We start from the raw sequence: 18,413 nt of genomic DNA on the forward strand, positions 1-18,413 counted from the left end.
CGGGAAAGAGCTTGATGCAAAAACGGCTTTTTTCGCCCCCCCTCTGAAAGTTCTTCGGACTTTGTTTATTGATTACTCATACTTGAGCGCTTCTTTTCCCAAATTTTCAGGCCCCCAAAAAATTTCGGGGGGGAGCTAGGGGGGGTGGAAGTCAAAACCTGTGAACCTCGATATCTCTTGAAGAAAGAAAGATATCGAGGTCCGGTTTGGACGAAAAATCGTCTAAAATTGCATACTTTAAGATTCTAAAGGTCAAAATCCCGATATCACAATTTTAAGTCAACATATGTGCTTTTTTCCAGTTATTAGGTCTAGAAAATTTCTTTTAAACGAAAAATTTACAAAGATCTCAATTTTTTATTTGAACCAAAACCAGTTTTTTAAATTGTTCGTCTTTTTCCGCATCCAACGAGTGGTCCATTAAGCTGGAGAACCAAACGGTTCGGGAGTTATGATCGATTGAAGTTTCCGCTCAACGCGCGCCGACCGATTTTCGCGCGCAAAAAAGTCGAATTTGACTGTAATTAGATCAGATTGAATGTTCAAACTGAGCAAAATGCTTTATTAGGGACTCTTGAGGCTCGCTGAGTTCAGAAATTACCGATACTTCCAAATAATTTACGTTTTTAAAATTACAACTCCGCAGCGCTATTTTAGAGGCCCACTGAGCGCCGACCGGCCGCTCAGTGGTCCTGTCCGAAGCTGCAATTTTAAAAACGTAAATTATTTGGAAGTATCGGTAATTTCTGAACTCAGCGACCCTCAAGAGTCCCTAATAAAGCATTTTGCTCAGTTTGAACATTCAATCTGATCTAATAACAGTCAAATTCGACTTTTTTGCGCGCGAAAATCGGTCGGCGCGCGTTGAGCGGAAACTTCAATCGATCATAACTCCCGAACCGTTTGGTTCCCCAGCTTAATGGACCACTCGTTGGATGCGGAAAAAGACGAACAATTAAAAAAACTGGTTTTGGTTCAAATAAAAAATTGAGATCTTTGTAAATTTTTCGTTTAAAAGAAATTTTCTAGACCTAAAAACTGGAAAAAAGCACATATGTTGACTTAAAATTGTGATATCGGGATTTTGACCTTTAGAATCTTAAAGTATGCAATTTTAGACGATTTTTCGTCCAAACCGAACCTCGATATCTTTCTTTCTTCAAGAGATATCGAGGTTCACAGGTTTTGACTTCCACCCCCCCTAGCTCCCCCCCGAAATTTTTTGGGGGCCTGAAAATTTGGGAAAAGAAGCGCTCAAGTATGAGTAATCAATAAACAAAGTCCGAAGAACTTTCAGAGGGGGGGGCGAAAAAAGCCGTTTTTGCATCAAGCTCTTTCCACGAATATCTTGCTTTCGGACTGACCTGGGTCTAACAACGTTTGGTCCAATCGCCACATTGGTTCCCAGACCCGATCTAGGTGGCATTAATTCGAAAAAATGAATTTTGAAAAAATTAAAATTTGACACCACAGATTGATAGTGCATACTCTCGAGAGTAACTTGGCCAAATATCATGAAGATTGGATCACTAATAAGGAAATGATAAGCACCTAAATGTGAGGCCGCGAGGTACTTTCGGGCGGACTCACACCAGTTTTCAGTGTTTACTATTTGGTCCTATGATTTGAAGTTCATCACACAGAAATAGATGCAAATTTGAAGTGACCCGTTATGGTGTATCAAAAATATAAGGCATGTCAAAGGTTTATGGGTCGTTTCAAATAAGCGTTCATATTTGAGACCACTATTTTTCCGAAATGCTAAAAATTAAAATTTGTTGAAAACCTTCGGTGTGATATTTTTTGTTGCATTCAAGACCTCAGGAATCAGCTTTAAGCAGTGGTGTCGAAAAATTGGCCTTGTGGCCTTGTGGCATATGGTCGCCTTATTGGCGCAGGTTACGGTAATGACGGTTACGGTAATGACGAAATTTGTTGTTTTTCGGCGAGAAAACACACGAAAACTCATCAATGTTAATGAAACTGCATATTTGAGGTTAGGACGATACCTTACAATAGAACATGCTGACATTTTAAAATAAAAATGAATTCTTGCCACATTTTTCCATAGTTACGGTAATGACAGTAGTAAGTTACCCTTAAACACAAAATTTAATGTAAATAACACAAAATTACTCATAAATTTGAAACAAAATGTGATAATAACTCTCCATGCACTCAGCTTCCGAACACTTGTTGACTCAATGATAAACACTGTTGCTGCTGCCCTTTAGCGGCTAAGAAAACTCTTAAATTCGGCGGTTACGGTAATGACACGAAACTCAGTAACAAGCATAAATCATTCAAAAAATGCCGAAATAGTTGGATTTAAAACCTCTTCTTGTGATCAAATATTCTCTAGGATATACTGAAACTAATAATCCAGCTGAAAGTCAAATCAGTCAAACTTGTCTCGGTTTTATGATAGGCTAAAAATACCAAATCAGAAAAGTAACAGGTTACGGTAATGACATTTTGGACATTTGGGGCCCAAAAAATATTAAAAATGGAAGATTTTTGGGAAGAATGAGGTCCGAATCAGATAGAGGGTAAAATTTTGAATAAGAAACAAGAAGAAGGGAAAAAAAATCAATCAACTCGATGCAAAAAATTGGAAGTAACGTGGAATATGAAAGCTTATTTGAAACGACCCTTATACGTTTTCACTATCCTTCAAAAACGTGTCTATACATCTAGACAAGCCGTTAAACATAGCGTTATTTTCTACTAATTTCAAGCGAATTTTTTACAAAAATGGCTCTAGATAAATGTCTTGCGCCGGTTCGCACGCATACAGACCTACTGTAGTAGTTAGTACTAACCCTACACTTGATTTTAGTGCAATAAAATTCTGCGCATACTTGCGTTCCTGGGGGTTAGGGCACTTTGAATTTCCAAAACCGGCTTTCAAGAAATTAAGAATTAACACACTAAGGAGGGTTAATGCAGACCTCAGATCATTGGGAGTATGAATACTACATTTTTTACAGGTCGTGTGGGTTCTCAAATCTTCATAATCGTTAGGATGATTATTTTTTACCTTGTCTATAACTCTAGAGAAACCCATAGACTTAGTACAGCTCCGATTTTTTGACTGAAAATTTTACAAATATGGCTCAAAAGAAAGGCCATGCGTAGGTCCGCACACGTGCAGACCGACTGTAGTAGTTAGTGCTAACCCCACACTTGATTTCGGAGCAAAAAAAATCTGCGCATACTTGCGTCCCTGGAGGTTAGCGCACTTTTAATTTCCAAAATCGGCCTCCGAGAAATGAAGAATTGACACACTGAGGAGCTTACTGCAGACTCTAGATCTTTGAGGATATGAATACTGCATTTTTTGCACATCACGTGAGTTTTCAAATACTCACAATCATTGGGATGATTATTTTTCACCTTTTCTACACCTGTGGAGAAGCCCATAGACTAAAGACAGTTCCCGTTTTTTGACTGGAAATTTTACAATATGCGTCAAAATACACGTGGGTTCTTAAATCCTCACAATCATCGTTTAGATATTTTTTTTACCTGTCTTTACCTTTAGAGAGGCCCATAGACATAGCACTGTTCCACAGTATTCATATCCTGCAGTATTCATATCCTCAAAGAACTAGAGTCTGCAGTAAGCTTCTCAGTGTGTCAATTCTTCATTATTCGAAGGCCGATTTTGGAAATTCAAAGTGCGCTAACCTCCAGGGACGCAAGTATGCGCAGAATTTTTTTGCTCCGAAATCAAGTGTGGGGTTAGCACTAACTACTACAGTCGGTCTGCACGTGTGCGGACCTACGCATGGCCTTTCTTTTGAGCCATATTTGTAAAATTTTCAGTCAAAAAATCGGAGCTGTACTAACACTCAAAAAAAGCTCCGGCCGTGGAGGCCATAAGCAGCGGACCTGGAGCACGGACTGGATGGGCTATATGGCACTACCGTTCGCCTACGCGCCTGACGGCCGGATTGCTACGTGCGGGGACGATGCGGAGTCCTACGGACATGAAAACCGTAAGTCGCGGCCTCGAGCGGCATAGGCAGCTTGCGCTCTAGGCGCTACTTACGGGCTGGACGGCCGGAGCTCTGCGCGCCGCCGCTGTCCGCGACGTGGTGGATTTTTTCGGAACTACAGCTGAAAATTCACCATTAAAGTACATACTTAGAAAAGAAAAACTTTCCAGCAAAGTTTTAAATATTGAGTGAATTATCTTGTGTCAATTTCTGAACAAGATTTTTTTTCTTTCCTTCTTTTTAAAATAGGTATATATTTCTTTGTTGATAGTTCATAACAATTTAGTTTCAGGAAAGTGATGGATAATTCAATGTCTAAGAAAGAAAAAGAGCATATGAACGTTAGCTTGTTGATCATGTTTCAGATATCAAGAGAGATTTGAACTCCTTGGCTGATAGTTCAGCAAGTCAATTTGAGAAAAGAGATGAATCTTAGAGAAGAGATGATGCTTATTGAGAAAGAAAATCAGCATATGAATGTTAGCTTATTCATCGTGTAGAGATATCAAGAGAAATTTTCAAAAACCTAACTTTAATGTTGCAAGCCTTCGTAGAAATAAATAAAGCACTGGGGAAGCACTGGAAGGAACAAATGTAGATAGATCAAAAATTCATGCTACCTATTTTAAATGTAGAACAGACTGTCCAAGGTATGATAAATTGCTAAAACTCATTGCAGCGAAAAATGTAAATTGAAAAATCATTTTTATCACTTGGCAGCCCGTTCTCAATAAATGTAATTACTTTCACTCAATGAGAATTCAGCATTTGTCAAAAACAAAACCTGGTTCATCCCTCAATAAAAAATACGAATGCAAAGTAGGAAATCACCCAAATGATTAACAAAGGAAAAGCACAGGCGTAGGTCTAGGTACTTACAGATTTTTACTCCTTACGACTAGAAAAGCTTCAGAATCTTGAAAATGAGGTTGAGAATATTTCAAAGTGTAAATTCAGTAGTAAAAGTTGACAAAACTTCAAGATATAACTCTCCGCAATAACTACCGGATACAATTTCCACAAAATATTAGCGAAGAAATATACCACCGAAAATTGTCACACTTGTTAAAATTGTAGATCTTCCCTTCAGCAAACTGAAGCGCGATTCACACAAAATTTTACCACTATTACAGTACACTGAGCTCCCTAGAATTGGGATATGGAATCAGAGAGATATTCACAGCAACAATGTTTGCACTGGCTCTTATCGGATAATCAACGCAGGCAAGATTGGCTTATAGCTTCCGCTGGCGGACAGCTATTTTGGCAACAGAGAAGGGAGGTGTTGGATGTCGGAGAGTGAAATACTACCTACTCTCAATTGAAAACATTTAAGTATAAGCCAGAGATTAGATTGAAATGGAATAAAAAATCAACCCAATCTTATGAGCAAGCAAAGGTGGCACAATGAAGTTGCAATCGGTAAATAGACATTCTTGTGTCTACATTATCAGTATTTTAGTGTGGCGGTAATTTACTCTGTGGGAAGATGCGTGGCAGGTAATTGATTGCTTTTCTTGGATTTAAGTTCTTTCCCTTAGTAGGGGGAAAATAAGTGAATTGCAAACGAACTTACAGGAGGAGAGGATATGAGCTCAGTGTGTAGGTAAAATGACAATTTTCACTTAACTCTCGTCGCATTTCCGAAAGTATTTGACAAGCGTTATCACACAGAACTTTAGAATCAATCGTGCACCGCACAGAATCAAGAAAATATATCGAAAACCTCCAAAATTAAACGAAAAACGAACACACGTAATGAGCAATGACCAACAATGACAAGCAATTTACTAGATTCTAACCTCAATAAACAACGCTGAGTGGTGGCTGCGATCGCTCCCGAAAATGTTCAAGGCTGGCGGCAACTTTAAATTCACGCACTGAATAACATTGACGTAAAATATTATAATTTTCTGCGAATATACACGTAGCCGTCTCAATTTTAATCTGATGGTGACGCCATTTTCCGAAAACTGAATCTCACCTCACTGCCAACGGCCGTGGAAGCGGTTGGCTCCGATCCTGAAACCCGTAACTTACGCTCGGCTCCTAACCGGTCTTACGGCCATGAAGGCCGCGCGGGGTCCACGGGACACCGGCCGCTGGGTCCAGTACTAGCTGGCGCACAGCGCGTTAACGCCGGGATCACCAGTGTCCAGAGCAACCGGGTCACAGGGCCGTAGTTTTTTTTTTGAGTGAAGTCTATGGGTTTCTCTAGAGTTATAGACAAGGTAAAAAATAATCATCCTAACGATTATGAAGATTTGAGAACCCACACGACCTGTAAAAAATGTAGTATTCATACTCCCAATGATCTGAGGTCTGCATTAACCCTCCTTAGTGTGTTAATTCTTAATTTCTTGAAAGCCGGTTTTGGAAATTCAAAGTGCCCTAACCCCCAGGGACGCAAGTATGCGCAGAATTTTATTGCACTAAAATCAAGTGTAGGGTTAGTACTAACTACTACAGTAGGTTTGTATGCGTGCAAACCGGCGCAAGACATTTATCTAGAGCCATTTTTGTAAAAATTCGCTTGAAATTAGTAGAAAATAACGCTATGTCTAACGGCTTGTCTAGATGTATAGACACGTTTTTGAAGGATAGTGAAAACGTATAAACCTTTGACATGCCTTATATTTTTGATACACCATAACAGGACACTTCAAATTTGCATCTATTTCTGTGTGATGAACTTCAAATCATAGGACCAAACAGTAAACACTGAAAACTGGTGTGAGTCCGCCCGAAAGTACCTCGCGGCCTCACATTTAGGTGCTTATCATTTCTTTATTAGTGATCCAATCTTCATGATATTTGGCCAAGTTACTCTCGAGAGTATGCACTACACTCAAAAAAAAAACTACGGCCCTGTGACCCGGTTGCTCTGGACACTGGTGATCCCGGCGTTAACGCGCTGTGCGCCAGCTAGTACTGGACCCAGCGGCCGGTGTCCCGTGGACCCCGCGCGGCCTTCATGGCCGTAAGACCGGTTAGGAGCCGAGCGTAAGTTACGGGTTTCAGGATCGGAGCCAACCGCTTCCACGGCCGTTGGCAGTGAGGTGAGATTCAGTTTTCGGAAAATGGCGTCACCATCAGATTAAAATTGAGACGGCTACGTGTATATTCGCAGAAAATTACAATATTTTACGTCAATGTTATTCAGTGCGTGAATTTAAAGTTGCCGCCAGCCTTGAACATTTTCGGGAGCGATCGCAGCCACCACTCAGCGTTGTTTATTGAGGTTAGAATCTAGTAAATTGCTTGTCATTGTTGGTCATTGCTCATTACGTGTGTTCGTTTTTCGTTTAATTTTGGAGGTTTTCGATATATTTTCTTGATTCTGTGCGGTGCACGATTGATTCTTAAGTTCTGTGTGATAACGCTTGTCAAATACTTTCGGAAATGCGACGAGAGTTAAGTGAAAATTGTCAGTTTTACCTACACACTGAGCTCATATCCTCTCCTCCTGTAAGTTCGTTTGCAATTCACTTATTTTCCCCCTACTAAGGGAAAGAACTTAAATCCAAGAAAAGCAATCAATTACCTGCCACGCATCTTCCCACAGAGTAAATTACCGCCACACTAAAATACTGATAATGTAGTCACAAGAATGTCTATTTACCGATTGCAACTTCATTGTGCCACCTTTGCTTGCTCATAAGATTGGGTTGATTTTTTATTCCATTTCAATCTAATCTCTGGCTTATACTTAAATGTTTTCAATTGAGAGTAGGTAGTATTTCACTCTCCGACATCCAACACCTCCCTTCTCTGTTGCCAAAATAGCTGTCCGCCAGCGGAAGCTATAAGCCAATCTTGCCTGCGTTGATTATCCGATAAGAGCCAGTGCAAACATTGTTGCTGTGAATATCTCTCTGATTCCATATCCCAATTCTAGGGAGCTCAGTGTACTGTAATAGTGGTAAAATTTTGTGTGAATCGCGCTTCAGTTTGCTGAAGGGAAGATCTACAATTTTAACAAGTGTGACAATTTTCGGTGGTATATTTCTTCGCTAATATTTTGTGGAAATTGTATCCGGTAGTTATTGCGGAGAGTTATATCTTGAAGTTTTGTCAACTTTTACTTCTGAATTTACACTTTGAAATATTCTCAACCTCATTTTCAAGATTCTGAAGCTTTTCTAGTCGTAAGGAGTAAAAATCTGTAAGTACCTAGACCTACGCCTGTGCTTTTCCTTTGTTAATCATTTGGGTGATTTCCTACTTTGCATTCGTATTTTTTATTGAGGGATGAACCAGGTTTTGTTTTTGACAAATGCTGAATTCTCATTGAGTGAAAGTAATTACATTTATTGAGAACGGGCTGCCAAGTGATAAAAATGATTTTTCAATTTACATTTTTCGCTGCAATGAGTTTTAGCAATTTATCATACCTTGGACAGTCTGTTCTACATTTAAAATAGGTAGCATGAATTTTTGATCTATCTACATTTGTTCCTTCCAGTGCTTCCCCAGTGCTTTATTTATTTCTACGAAGGCTTGCAACATTAAAGTTAGGTTTTTGAAAATTTCTCTTGATATCTCTACACGATGAATAAGCTAACATTCATATGCTGATTTTCTTTCTCAATAAGCATCATCTCTTCTCTAAGATTCATCTCTTTTCTCAAATTGACTTGCTGAACTATCAGCCTAGGAGTTCAAATCTCTCTTGATATCTGAAACATGATCAACAAGCTAACGTTCATATGCTCTTTTTCTTTCTTAGACATTGAATTATCCATCACTTTCCTGAAACTAAATTGTTATGAACTATCAACAAAGAAATATATACCTATTTTAAAAAGAAGGAAAGAAAAAAAATCTTGTTCAGAAATTGACACAAGATAATTCACTCAATGTTTAAAACTTTGCTGGAAAGTTTTTCTTTTCTAAGTATGTACTTTAATGGTGAATTTTCAGCTGTAGTTCCGAAAAAATCCACCACGTCGCGGACAGCGGCGGCGCGCAGAGCTCCGGCCGTCCAGCCCGTAAGTAGCGCCTAGAGCGCAAGCTGCCTATGCCGCTCGAGGCCGCGACTTACGGTTTTCATGTCCGTAGGACTCCGCATCGTCCCCGCACGTAGCAATCCGGCCGTCAGGCGCGTAGGCGAACGGTAGTGCCATATAGCCCATCCAGTCCGTGCTCCAGGTCCGCTGCTTATGGCCTCCACGGCCGGAGCTTTTTTTGAGTGTATTAATCTGTGGTGTCAAATTTTAATTTTTTCAAAATTCATTTTTTCGAATTAATGCCACCTAGATCGGGTCTGGGAACCAATGTGATCGCCCTGATGACAGCGCGTACTGTCAATTTTATACGGAGGAAGCACTTTACAGATCGTTCTTTTGAGGACCCGTAGACTGCACAGCAGTGCGATGAAAATGTTCCGTTTACTACGCAACTACGCCAGGCCCTTGGGGACCTTCTGGCGCGAGGCGGCGTGATGAACAAGAAAACTGTCAGTATGACTTGCGCCTGGCAATGGATGTGTTAAGAAAGAATCGGAGCTTTGATCTTGTGAGATATGTGCAGAAACAGTGTAATAGCAAGCACCGCCCATCAATGATTGAGGGCGTCCATAAGTCACGCACTAGGTAAACGAATTATATTTATCAGTCGGACACAGATTTTCTCTCTTAAAGTGGCGGATCATCGGCTCGTGATGAATGGTCGGTGAACATTCAATCGTCATCGTCGGCCAATCGTCGGAGATTCGATTTTTGGCGGGAGACTTGTATTTTATTGAAGATATAAAAGTAACGTAATTCGAGTGGATTGTGTGTAAGATTATGTAAAATATATACGTATGACGTGTATTTTCGAAGCTTTCTAATTACCTACACACCGTTACCTTGCAAGAGAGGTGAACCGACTACAAACAATATTTACAAAAATTTACAAAATTACAATTTACATAAATAAACTGAACTCAAATTATCACGACGCTCGCATGCTTCTTTAGGAACTTCCCAAACTCCACCTCGAGGAAAAGAGACAACTTTTCGCACCTGATTTATGATGGACGAGCTTTGATTGGTCCACGATATGATGCCGGCGGTGGATAAAACTTTCTGCACCTCTTTGGTGCAACAGGTCTTAATTATCGTTCAACCTCGAACTACCTACCTGAACCGGGTAAACCTTTTAATTTGCCTTAGCTAAAGGCTACTAATTTTTCCTGTCTACGATAACTTCGGAACGCGACGGCACGCGGGGTTAGATAACGATGGTGAAAGTGCAGAAGTGCGTATCTCGGAAAACACGATTTTCCGGGAGATTAAAAAAACTGTCTACATTCCTCTTTATTGTTAGTGGAAGAGTAATAATTGAGGATAAGATGCTTTTTCAGACGCCATCAGCATTTTGAATAATTTATCGGACCGTTAGAAAATACGGCAGAAATGCCGAGATTTGCGTTTTCGGCACTAAGAATTGACACTTAATTCCGAGATACGCATTTTTGCAATTAGTGTTATAAACCTGTTGTTGGCGGATTTGGTTCATTTTTTTTTTTTTTTTTTGAATACTTATTAGCACGTTTTTGGAAATACAAATGGATCATTTAAAGACTGAAAAAAGAGTTTCACGCTTACAATTCCTTATCAGATAAGACTTACTTTGATCTCATATGGCCAGATCAAGCATTGTGTGATTGGAAAATGGCATTTGATCACGAGATACGCATTTTTGAAATTATCAGCGTTTTGAACCTGCTCTTGATCATTAAGATTGAAAATAGAGTTTATTCATACTTAAAACTTGTTTAGAAGCTTTAGTTGATCCAATACCGCGAGTCATCAATGAGCGAATCAGAGGATTGCCTTCCGTGAGTAACTTTTACACCATAGGTAGGCAAGAGGGCAGTGCGGAGTCTCTAGAATACTTATATCGTATTCTGCTTAGACGACCCTCAAAAAATTGTATAGGTGATAGGTACTTTTTTCTATTTTTCCTCCAACACTTTGGCATATATATACCGTTAGAAACCTACAGCCATCTATATGTATACGTTATGTATAGTGCCTGCAGAAACCTGGAGAACACCCAAGCTCCATCCATCCACGCTTTACGCTTCTCAAGTGGACCAGTGGACAAAGTACCTTTTTTCCAATTTTGATTATTCACAGTTCATCGACGAAAGCTCATTTTATCCATGCGGAACTTATTGAATTCACACCCTATCCGCTTTTGAGTAAGTTGCGATCTTGTTAACGGCGACTCTCTCAGCTTTGCAAGAAAATAAGATGACTGTTTGCGCCCGTGTGAGAGGAGCGGAGGGGCCAGAGTCTGCCCGAGAGTGCTCTCAAAAGAGGAGAGCTGGTGGGGACGTTTAGCGATCGCGAATGATCGCAACGTCCATAGCGATGGCCCTTTGAGAATGGAAAAGAGGAGGGGGGAGGAAGGTCCCACCGAGATACTCAGAAGGGCTACCAGCCGAGATACTCAGCCGCGATGAGAGGGAAGGGGGAGGGAGAGAAGTCCTCCCAACCGAGAAACTCAGTCGGGTCTGAAGGAGGAAAGAGGCTTCTCAGCCGAGATGAAAGAAAGATGCTCAGCCGAGAATGGAGAGAGAGAGAGAGAGAGTCTCAGCCGAGATGCTCAGCCGAGATGAAGGAGAGAGAGAGAGAGCTCAGCCGAGATAAAAGAGAGAGAGAGAGAGAGCTCGGCCGAGATAAAAGAGGGGGAGAGAGAGCTCAGCCAAGATGAAGAGAGAAATCTCAGCCGAGATGCTCAGCCGAGAGATGAAAAGAGAGGACGAGAGAAAATCCCACCGAGATACTCAGAAGGGCTACCAGCCGAGATACTCAGCCGCGTTGAGAAGAAAAAGAGAAGAGAGAGAAATCTTCCCAACCGAGAAGCTCAGTCGGGTCTAAAGAGAAAGAGAGAGAGGTCCCAGCCGAGATGCTCAGCTGGGTAAAAGAGAGAGAGAAGGTAAAAGAAAGATTCTATGTAGTACCGTGCAGCGCAGAAGGAAGACCTGGATCGAAAGCAGAGAGACTTGACCAGGAGCGCAAGGAGACAACTTCACTAAATGAGCAGCGTTGATCGAGTGATAATCGCGCGCCTGGCGGCTGCCTTTTTATGGACGACACGCGTGGACGCGTCGGACGCGGCCGGGAGCCGCGCCGTGGTTCGAACGGACTTACGACCGGTTGGACCGGTCGCTGAGTCACGGCGGCATGGCTGCCAGGTTGCGCAGGTTGCGTAACATAGCCGCCGGCTAGTTACGTTAATGCCTTAAATTGCGGCGTTAACAATGACCAAAGCAAGAAGACTTACAAGCCACAATCTGAGCCGAGCGTTTGGGCTCTCTTTTTTCAAATAAGACTTACAGACAAAGAAAACCCTAATTATTTATTAATCAAAATAATTTTCCTCGGGCATTTTTTAAATTTACGGCTCAATTAAAGACTCCAAAATTATGAACATTATTGGTCAACATCATTGTACATACAGGGCCACTCTGCCACTCACACAGGATACAGAGGAGCGCCTTCAACCCACTCCGTAATCTTAATACAAAATTCTGATACCACTATCCGTGCGTCACGACAGTCATTTTGCATAGCCGGCTAATTGAAGGCAAATCATTGGCTCAGGCAATAGGTTACGAATTTTAGCAATGCGATACGTAATTCTTAGGGAGCGAAACCTCCGGGGGTGCAGGGGTGCCCCACCTGGCATCCAATTAGCCCAGCCTCCGGGGGCTGCCCCACCTAACATCCACGGAACCCAACCCTCAGGGCTGCTCCCCCCCCCCCCTTCCGGCTACTATAGGATTGCGCGAAAGGAGGAAAAATTAGAAATATTTGAGAGACAAGGATTGCGCGAAACGAAAATCGTAGCTTTTAAGTGCATACCTTTATTTTACATAGATCTGACAACTCTGCTAATCGGAGGATTTTAGAAGACACTGAAATGCATATTTTTTTTGATAAGACTCGGTCCGCTGGCTGCCGGCTGCCAGATGTCTACGCGGCGCTATATCTAAATGGCAAGCGCAAACATACCGAAAAAAAATCGCTTTAAGTATGAGTACCAACCCATATTAAATAATGAACCCGCAAGGCTTTTTTAAGTTTTTTTTTCCAGTTCTTTCGTCGACAAGCTACGTTCTTATAACAAACAGCAATTAAAAGGGAAGGGGGGAGGAGGTTCTTATACTTAACTTTCAGTATAGAAGCAAAGTTTGGGAACTTCTGTCAACTCAAAATCCAAAATCATCAATATCATCAACATCACCGGTCTCCCTCGCCATAAAAGTTCGAGAAGGTAAGCAATGTTGTCAATTATAATGTTTAATTTTCCTCCCAAAAAATATGATGTCCTCTCGCGCAATTCTTGACCTTTTTCCTTCTCGCAATCTTTGCCATTATTTCGCGCAATTCTATGATCATTTTTCGCGCAATCCTGCCATTATCAAGGTACATTCGCGCTATCCTTGACCTGCCGCCCCCCTGGCATCCAAGCAGGTGTCCAACCCCCAGGGGCTGCCTCCCTTGGCATCCAAGAAGCCCAAACCTTCAGGGGCTGTTCCACCTGACATCCAAGGAGCCCGACCCCCCGGGGGCCGCCCCACCTGTCATTCAAGCAATTCAACCCTTGGGGTGTTCCCCCTGTCATCCAAGAAGCCCAACCCCCAGAGGCTGCCCTCTTGGCATCCAAACAGCTCAACCCACCGGGGGCTGCCCCACCTGATGACATCCGAGCAACCCAACCCCCGAGGATGCGCCCCTATATCCAAGGGTCCCGTGCATCTCCGCTACCCTAGAAGTACCCACCAGGGCGCGGCTTTTATCAGTTATGTTGAAATATGTATGCGCACTATTTGCCAATCAGGTCAATTAGTGAAATAACTAAGATGCCTAAAATTGAAGTCAAATTGAAGTGTTTAGGTATAGATACCGCTCAAAGCGATCGAAATTTGAAACAATAAGTTACATTAGGGAGTCAAATGAAGGGGGAACAGGCCGATGTTCCTTGAAACGCATTTTTTGGCTAAAATTTACGCCTAACTTAAAATTACTGGACCATCCCTCAGGGAGGCAACTAGGGACCTCTCTCAAACGAGAAAATCACACTTTTTACACTTGGGGGGTAGATGAAGCATTGTATGACTCAATTGACTCTAAGTATTACAACTTACCGTTGTGATGAACCGCCAGTTCATGATTGCATTGGCACAGAGAGTGAATAGGTAATATGGACATGAAGGCCGCGCGCCGCTAGCAATAGGTAAACCTGAAGAAATGATACTGGAGGGTCCTCGAGTGATAAGCTTTCTGCAACTTTTCAAAACCAGTGAATCCTCGTAAATACAGGACAGCATGATCAGCTTACGTATGCTGTAGGCGAAAAATACCGAGAAGAGCGCGTTGTGCGTAAGGCGCGCCGGATCAAATGAAGGGACCAGAACGGCATACACATTCCTGTACTTAAGCCCGAGATACGCGAAAAAAGCTTTACTGCTTTCGGTGACTTTCCGATTTTTTTCGATTGTAGTCTCTTGCTGCCAAGTAGACCACTTCTTCAACAACACGTTTATGCAGCTAACTCAAAACTGTCCCCTGGTAAAAAAAAAAAAAAAAACGAGCAATTCGAGCCTGGAATTGCCTGAATTCGAGCAAGTTGGTGAGTGGTTTTTGTTCATTTTCTATTTTATTGAGCACGTTTGCTTCACATATGCACTTCACAAGTGGGGTAGTCGCCAAGACGACCCCTGTGACTAGGAGGGTACGTAAATGGAACGCCGTCAGGTAGTCGCACGACTACGACTAGGGTAGTTCCATGAATACATCTGGGGTAGTCGCACGACTACCTAGTTGTACCTAGTCGTCCAGCTACGTACCCTCCTAGTCACAGGGGTCGTCTTGGCGACTACCCCACTTGTGAAGTGCATATGTGAAGCAAACATGCTCAATAAAATAGAAAATGAACAAAAACCACTCACCAACTTGCTCGAATCAGTAATCCACTGGGTCAGGAAAATCCACTTAACAACAATGAATCCAATTAGAACTGGTATAAGTACAGAGAAACACTTGAAAACACTATACATATGAGTGCATTGTAAAAAAAATCTTAAGCACTCTTTCGCGTAAGTGAAAAATTAGCACCATGATTCAGTAGCTGGTCAATACAGATGAGCACTCTCAGAAAAGCACTGACACAACACCATTTTTCAGTTTATTTTTACTTCTAGGAGAAAAATGCATTTTTCAAAAGATACGACATTATCGGCCATCGCTCAGCAGCAATGAATGAGATAAAAATCAAGCTTAAATAATTTCACAATTTACTCCGATCATTGATGATATTAAGGTAGCCATTGATTCTCTACCCGACGTCCTTTATTTCACACATAACAAGGAAGGTCAAGAGCACAGAGCAAATGACACTAAGCAGCGCGATGTACACGTGATATCGCAAATTCCGGATGTGTCGATCTGCAAAAATACAAAGCGAGAAACAGATCATCATATTGATCCACCTACAATTAATGACCTTCAATAGAGACAGACATTAAAATACGTTATAATAAATAAGCCACCATTTGTTAGCAGAACAAAGTTTTCGTGAGAGTAAAACCCTTCCGTCTGGAAGGACGAGGAGCTTCCTTCGACCTTTCCTCCCGAGAAACACTTAAAAATGGACCACTTTACTGTTTACAGGTCTGAGCTGCTGAATGAATTACCTACATTACACCAGTCAATAAAATTTTAAATTCACGCCCTCACCGTCGAATGTTGACGGATGACCTGACCTATCGCGGAATATACATAGGACGGGAAGTTGGCACATCTGATATGTTGAGGGGTTCATACCTGTTTCAACTCTAGTGATACTAGATATTATTAAAAAGATTTCCTACAGGAGATGAAGTGGGTGCAACAAAACTTTTCGACTTGAGATAGAGCCCGCAACTGCAGTTAGGAATAGCATGGTAGTAAATGCATACACAAACAAAGAAAACAGAATTCACAATTACCTTGTTAGTTAGAATACCTATATCGACTGAATCGTAAATCGGCAATGCAAATTAAACTCAAGATACTTTATCAGTTGCTTGACAACCGGTTACAGGCTCATACGTGTGTCCGCCGTCCCGAGTTTAAAGGTGGAAGGACAAGGGAGAGTATTTAGGTACCTGTGTTTGATGAAGTTAGGTACAGTGAAGTGGATGCCGATGATACGAATCATGAAAAGAAGATCAAATGTTGTATTCATTATTTCATTTTCAAAGTTCAAAGTAACGGCATGGTCGGATGGTCGCAAAGACATAAAGACGGAGCGCTAAAAGTAAAAAATGAAGCCGGGACAAGTTTGAAATTCAAATGTAGGGCGGGAACTAAATAAAATTGCGGAAACAAAGTATTCTAGGTTGATTTTTGCCCATATTCACTTACCCACTCATATTTTTTTAACTTTAGGTTAGTTTTAGTCCGTCGTCGACCGATTAATTTCATTTGGGAGTAACGGTCATCTAGGACTGTAACGGCCTGTTTGAACCGGCAGAACCACCATGAGCAAAAGAAAAACTAACTTTATCTGAGATTACTGCCTATTACCGAGCAGAAGTAGGTGTGTTATATTAGGACGCAGTCCCAACTTTCTTAATATAACCGTTTCAGGCATTTAAAACACGTTTAAAAGAAGAAATGTGGAAAAATCAAGAGGACAAGTTCAAATCAAATTTCCGTTTGCCGCCATGGATTCCCGCGCTCATTTACACACTCACACAAGCACCCAGCGCCAAACCAGGCTTCACTTTTTCCCCGTGCTTTTAGATACGATCACTCCGTCTTTATTAGAGTCCCTTTATACCCAGAGTAAAGACAACTCGATTATCAGCTGACTGGCAGCCGGCCTTGGCTGGCCATGGAAGCCGAAACGAGTGCACCCAAACGAACGATATTGAGGGATAAGGATCAGGAATCCTGCGATGTCTGTCAAACAAAAACAACAACATCAACAAATTGATCAATTAAAAAGAAAATGAGATTGGTTTGTGAATAATTTCTTAATCTATTTTCATTCTGGACCGATGGAAATAACAATTTACTCTTGATAAACCACAATTAGGTAATATTTTCATTATTCTTGTTCACATTCGAGGTACCGGCATCTTGGTGCACTCGTTTCGGCCTCCATGAGCGAGAACCAATCAGAATTGGGTTTTTTTTAGGCCACTTTCAGCCCAACCAAAAGTGAGTTGTCTTAATTCCGGGGTATAAAGGGACTCTAGTCTTTCACCGCAATCACACGCTGAATGTGGGAACTGAATGTGGCTTGAATGTGGAAGTCATCGGCCCGATGCCTGAATTTTGCGCGTGACGCGCAAAATTCAGCAACGATTCTCAGCAACCATCGGACCAATTTTGAATTTTTCTGAACTATTCGAGTAGATTTGATACACATCTGGATGAAAATAACTCGAATTTGCTAAATTTCAGCCGTTGGGCGATGACTGTTGACTTCCACATTCAGGTGCTAAATTCAGCGTCTGATTGCGGCATAAATGTCTTTGGATGGTCGGCCGTTGCCTACAGTAGAGTCCCTTTATACTCTCAGAGTCAAGACAACACCCCTCATGGATAGAGTACCTATATTGAGAGAGTATGGCCACTGGGCCCCATGGAGAGGCTTAGGACCCAAAAATGGCGGTGCTGTGCTTTGGTTTTTGTGGATGGGAGGGGGGTCATTGCCAACTTTTGACGGTTATCACCAACCGCACTTGCTGCCAACCTTACTACATCTAAGATAATTTTTCTCAAAAATTGCACACGATTAGCCTTAAAAATATATAAAGATGTCGCAACAGTGCATTTGAGTAAATTTCTCGTTACGATAAGTAAAGAAAACTACATTTTGAGTCATTTTGCATTATACATTAAGTTACGGCGTCCGCCATTTTTGGGTTCTAAGGGCTCCATTAAGCCTACGATGGTTGAGCCTAGAGTCCCTTTATACTGAGAGTCAAGACAATTTGAATCCATTTCTGATTGGTTCTCGTATTTTAGGCCTCCACAGTGTCCAACGAACTACACCTCTAAAATGGCCAACCAGTGTTAGAGACCCGGAACGTTTTGAAGTTGATATAGGTTAGGTTTACTTGGGCTCACACAGCAGGCTGCCATCTAAACCCATGTCAGACGCTGCCCACATTTTGCCGAATATTGTTGAATAAAGTGATAGCAATGAAAAGATTGCATAATAATCGCACCTCCAAAGGTTTTCTTAACTCAAAAAATAGGAACTTTGAAAGCAAACCTCAAAAAAAATGAAAGTTTACATAGGTTGAAATTTTCACATGTAAGGCATGTGGGCAAGACGCAGCAGAAATGGAGATTGAGGTTAGCTATACTTGGGCTCCCACCCCCCTCCTGCCTTCAAAAACCGGCCCTTGCGCGT

The 18,413-nt window shown here is 41.6% G+C and overlaps 1 protein-coding gene across 2 annotated transcripts in view; it reads left to right on the plus strand.

The window, feature by feature from the left end:
- LOC109035774 (Collagen type IV alpha 1) overlaps positions 1-18,413 on the plus strand; it is a 172,616-nt gene that overhangs the window by 45,523 nt on the left and 108,680 nt on the right. The gene's annotated exons all lie outside the window — the stretch shown is intronic.

The sequence above is a fragment of the Bemisia tabaci genome, chromosome 1 (genome assembly GCF_918797505.1).
Source record: "Bemisia tabaci chromosome 1, PGI_BMITA_v3".
Classification (NCBI taxonomy): Eukaryota; Metazoa; Arthropoda; class Insecta; order Hemiptera; family Aleyrodidae; genus Bemisia; species Bemisia tabaci.